The sequence below is a fragment of the Quercus robur genome, chromosome 7 (assembly GCF_932294415.1).
Source record: "Quercus robur chromosome 7, dhQueRobu3.1, whole genome shotgun sequence".
NCBI classification, from domain to species: Eukaryota; Viridiplantae; Streptophyta; class Magnoliopsida; order Fagales; family Fagaceae; genus Quercus; species Quercus robur.
Window position 1 is genome coordinate 26,176,564 of NC_065540.1, and position 5,698 is coordinate 26,182,261.

Sequence of the window (5,698 nt, forward strand, 5' to 3'; positions counted from 1 at the left end):
CGGCAAGTTGGTTTCGGTTTTCCTCCCCTAAAACCCAAAAAACCCGCATTGACCGAAAGATTTCCAGATGCCGGCCAAAATTTCTAGAATCCAATGATGATTTTCCAGAATTTGGCGAAAAAACCCAGATTTTGGTGATATTCCCCTTAGATCAGGTGAGATTTTGATTGGGTCTAGAGAAATCTCATCAAATCCAGTGAGATTTTTGCCGGATCTAGCAAAATACCACCGGATTTAAGGGAAATATCGTCGGAATTCGGAAAACTATCGCCAGAATCTGGGTTTCTTCGCTGGATCTGTGTTTTTTTCACCGTTTTCTCGCCGTCTTGTCAAATCTATGACTCCGACCAACCCGCCCGTCACTCGTTGATGGTCTGAACCGCCCGACCTGATTACTCCAACAGGTTGACGGCGGGTGCATTTTTTTCCCACCCGATTCCAATGGGTAGGTTCCGAGTTTGGCACAAACCCGACCCGTGGATAGCCCTACCAAAGTCCAAGACTTGGACATGCCATCACCAAGCTCCACCTCACCTCTTCCTTGACTTTCTCAAACAAATAGAACATCCAAGAAGACATCTCCCTCTCTAGTTTCCACGGGTAAACAACAAATCTGAATTTCTTACCTCACTTTGCTCTCTTTTTCTCTTAAGGAAAGTGCTAGGAAGCTCCCTTGAGTCTTTCTCTCAAGTCCATGGGTTCACACACCAAAAGAAAGATAAGTCTCCATCTTATCTCTTCTTTGACTCTTTCAAAACAACTACAACAATCAAGAACACTCTCCCTTGCATTCTTACAGGTCCAACACCAAAAAGAAAGAAAACTCTCTCAAGCTCTCTACCTCTCATACTTTTGGGTCCAGCCACTAGGAAAGGGACATCCTTTCATGCAAGAGTGATTTATTTCTATTTCCTCTCAAGAACCATAAATTTGGTAAGGATTCTAGCTACTCTCACTTTAGGATCCATGATTTCTTCAAGGAATTTCTAGTAATGGTTTTTGTGGTTTGTGAAATTAGGAAATCATGAACTTGTAAATCTATATATTTATAGTGTTTTAAGAAGCTTTGAAATTGTGTTGGTGATTTGTTGAAGGTAGATTAGGGTTTTTACTAATTAATGATTTTATAGGATTAAGGAAGTGAGAAAAAGTTAGGATGAGTATTTTTGATGCTGCTGCTAGGATTTTTTTGTGTGTGTATTTTTGCTCTAAATGGTTAAATGACTGTATTTAAGTGTTTTGTAACATGTCTAATGAGTGTATAAAAATCCCCATATGAAAATACCATCGTTTGATAATTGTGTGTGAATTTACAAGAAAATGTTACAATGCTGTCACTGTGATAGATTCTGTGTTTATGCATGGTAAATTATGTATTAAATTGTATACAATGAATTTGGATACTAGGGATGTTTCTATGAAATCTAAAACACTTGTGGTTATTATGGAAGTAGTCTCACAGCATTTGGATCAATATAGAAATAATGTTTTAATTTCTAAGTTGCATGAAATTCTATCAGGACAGATTTGAGCATGTTGACTTGTATGATTTTTAATAAATCATGACTTTATTCTTTGACCCTAAAATTGATGTATTTAATAGACATCCAGAGGAGTTTCTCTGTAAAATTTCATGAAGATTTGACGTGTTTAGATAGCCTCTTTGTATTTTACAAATGAGGCATATGCTGTTGGAATAAAACAGTGAACAGTAAGGAACATGCCTAACTTTGAGGATTTAATTCTAAAGATAGGGTGAATGATTTGAGCTATAATTTATTGTGCTTATCATTTGGTATGTTAGGATCATTTATAAATTTTATGAATTGGTTTCTTTATGATTTAGTACATCATGTTGTCTGATGAATGTATTTTGTATTTGTGGGAACCTCTTTGAGGTGGGAATAGGTTTTCCTTGATTATAAGAGATAGGTTTTGAGATGAATGTGTAAGCTTATGAAAAAGAATTATGGATAGTAATAAGCTTTGATATTTGGTTTAGGTGTTACCAGTATCCAAGTCTAAGCTCCTTCAACTTTAGGCTCTCAGATTCTCTGCTTTCAGGTAAGGGATAAGTTATATGAGCATTTGATAAGTCATGAAGTTATTTTAAAGTATATAATGCATTAAAAGGTTTTTTATTAGAGATATGGCATATAATCATTATTCTGACAAAGGTATGTTCGTGAACTTTCAAAAACTTATGTATATGATTTAAGTATATTAATGTTATTACTGATACCACGAACATGATGTTTAAAGAAAAGAATGGGAATGCTATTATTATGAAATGTTATGCAAAATAAGAAATTTCAGTATGATGTATAAGTATGAAGTGTTTTCAGGTTATGTCCTCTGGTAATTTGAATTCGATCAAAGTATGTATTGAGGATGGTGGTTAGTCCGCACTCAATTAAAGTATGTATTGAGGATGGTGGTGCGTCCGCGCTCAATCGCACTCATAAATATAGACTTATCAGATATGGACTAACCAATATGTATTTATGAAAAACTATATTATGTTATTAATCATGAGAGAATTATTTTGTTTAAATGCATTGTGAAAAGTTAAAAGCTCTCATGAAAAGAAGAAGTTTCTGATGAAAAGAAAGATGTTCATTAAAGATAAAAGTTTCTGAAGTTTTGTTGTGCTATAAAGATAAAGTTTTTGATGAAAGTACAAGTTTATGTTAAGAAGTTATCAGATATCTGTTTTTCTTTATGAAACGTTAAGTTTTATGATTATGAAAGTTATAATATTTTACGAGAAGAAGTTTATGAAAGAAAGTTTTATTATTCTTTAAGATGATTCTAGTTTAAGACAAAGTTGTTGATTATCTGATTCAAGTTAAAACGATTATTTTGTAATGAAAATATATATGGTGACTTTGTAAGAACTGAAAGAGATTCAATATGAAAGGTTTTGGTAAAATTATTTTGATACGAAAAGGGAGAACAATTATTTTTCTACGAAGAGCATATAAGTTATTATTATAAATAGTATAAAATACTATGCATGAAAAGATGTTCTCCTATCTGAACGTTGACAAAATGAAATGATTGATTTATATGCATCCTTATTAAATTCTCATATATCTTACCTTTACTGAGCTATGTAGCTCACCCTTTCCACTCTTTCAGTTAGCAGGTTTTATTTTGGAGCAGAGGGAGCCTTAGTCAAGTTTGGAAGGAGTTGGTTTAGTTTTATATGTATAGATCCTAAATTAGAAATTTGATGTTTAGATTTGTAGTATGGTGTATTTTAGGATATAATAAAAGTGTGTACCTTAAAGTATTAAGAGATGTATTATGTGAAAGAGTGGAAATTAAATGACTGGTGGATTATGTTATATTTTGAGTATAGTGTAGATGCTCTGACTATCAAGTGAAAAATTATATCAAGAAGTAATGAAACAAGAATGAAAGGAAAAAAGGAAGCTTTTGTAAAAGTTTTGTAAAAGTTAAGTCGGTTCTTGTTAATATCAGGCATAAACTTGATATTAGCATGCTGGTCATAGTCACAAATCCGGGCATCGGGTTTGGGGCGTGACAGTAGGGGTAACCACTATTGGCTCCTTGGCTTTCAAAACTTCACCTCCTTGGAGACATTGACAGCTGAACTACTTTCTTCGATGTATCCTAATCCAGTTTTGTCGGAAAAAGGCTTTTGATGAGAAAGAACTTCATCAAGCTTCTTGGAGGAAACTCTCACTACCTTGGCATTTGCTTGAACCACCTCAAGCTCAAGGAATTTCACCTTGGTGTAAGCTTTGGTTAGCTCACCATTTAGTGTCTCAATCTCAAACTTGGCCTCCTTAGATCTTACTAGGAGACTTCTATAGTCCTCCTCTGCTTTCTTCATCTTCTTCACAGCTGCCTTGGCCACCCTTGCATACTCTCCTTACTTCTCAAGTAGTGAGTTGTAATTTTCTCGAAGACCAGTTGTGTCTTCATCTTCTTCAATTCCCATGGATTCCTTATCACTATGCTCCCTAAGTTCTTGCACAAGCAAATTCAAGTCCTCCAAAGACTCAACATGAGAAATAGTCATAAATGCTGAGAAATTCCCTTCTTCATCACAGCTATCCTCCGAATCAGAGGTGGAGGAATTTGATTCACTAAGAGTGGTGGCATACTCCTTGCCCTTTGATCTTAAGTAATTAGGACATTCCTTTTTGAAATGGCCAGGTCCATTACATTCAAAACAAGTGACTCCTTGATTAGAATGAGACTCCTTCTCGTCTCTCTTTTTGAAGTCCTTCTTCTCCTTTTCGAAACTAGTGAATTTCCCTTTATCACCAAATTTCCCACTATTCTTGAACTTCAGGAATTTGCAGAAATTTTTTGCAAGGTAAGCAACATCTTTCTCGATAACATCCTCATTTGACGAGTCGTGTGCTTCTACCCTTTCATTTATGGTTTTAAGAGCAAGAGATTTGCTTTTCCTTTGAGTGGGCAACGACAATTCATAAGTCTGAAGCGAGCCAACCAGTTCTTGGATTTTGATATCATCAAATCTTTGCTCTCTTCAATCACAGTCACCTTGGCACGGAAGCTTTCTGGCAATGACTGAAGGATTTTCCTTACTACCTTGGAATCCTTTGTTTTCTCTCCCAAATTAAACTTGCAGATGACCACTTCATTCAACTTACTATAGAAAGAGTCAAAGGACTCGTCCTCACTCATTCTGATCTCCTCAAATCGGGTTGTCAACATTTGTAGCTTTGTGTCTTTTACTTTCTTCGTTCCCTTATAAGTGGTCTCCAATATCTGCCAAGCCTCCTTGGCAATGGTAATGTGAGAAATCCGATGGAACTTATATGGAGACACACCACAAAAAATAGCATTAAGCGCTTTGCTATTAGCATTTGACACCGCAAGGGCTACCTTATCCCATGTGGATTTGGTTGCCTCCGACCTAGTCCAGTCGATATTAACGGCATCCCAGATAGATTCATCTATCGAACATAAGAATGCTCTCATTCGTACCTTCCAAAAGGCATAATTGCTACCATCAAAATATGGTGGAGCATTTAAAGATTGAGACCGGTCCATCTCAAAAGGGGTCAAGGATCACACTTGGGTAATTAAACCACAGCAAGTGCCCCTGCTCTAATACCAATTGAATGTTTAATTAGTGTATAAAACACCTTGAACATTTAGACCCCCAATTTTCAAATTACCAATTCAAGCTTATTAACAAACAATATATATGCGGAAAATGAACATAAACTTATAATAGAATTGATAAACAATCTAAACCAAATAAAATCACATCCATAGCAAAAATTAAATGGTAAAGATTAAGGGAAGAGAGATGCAAACACAAGGATAACACAACGATGTGTTATCGAAGAGGAAACCGAAGCCCTCGGCGTAAAACCTCTCCACCCCCCTCTAAGCGGTAAATAATTCACTAAAGAATGAAGTTAGGATACATGAACAGTAGAAGACCCTCCAAGCCTAATCTACCCAGTGTACCTAAGCCCTCCAAGCTTCTTGCTCCAACGAGGTTACGCCGAACCTTTGTCTTCTTTAGCTTACCGGATCCCGCTATAACCCATAGCATCAACCAATATCAATTAGTCCTTTCCTAACTGCTTCTCAAGCACCAAATAGCCTTCTCACAGATATGGGTATGGTGAGAAAAGATTTTGCTTAATGTACCTCTCAAGGATGTAACAATGGAGAGGGTGAG

The 5,698-nt window shown here is 35.9% G+C and overlaps 1 long non-coding RNA gene across 1 annotated transcript; it reads left to right on the forward strand.

Moving 5' to 3' along the window:
* Positions 1 to 586: 586 nt before the first annotated feature.
* Positions 587 to 3,350, forward strand: LOC126690879 (uncharacterized). The gene is made up of 3 exons (XR_007644760.1): positions 587 to 933; positions 2,003 to 2,064; positions 3,142 to 3,350. It is a non-coding gene; the product is annotated as an uncharacterized LOC126690879 (long non-coding RNA).
* Positions 3,351 to 5,698: the final 2,348 nt, after the last annotated feature.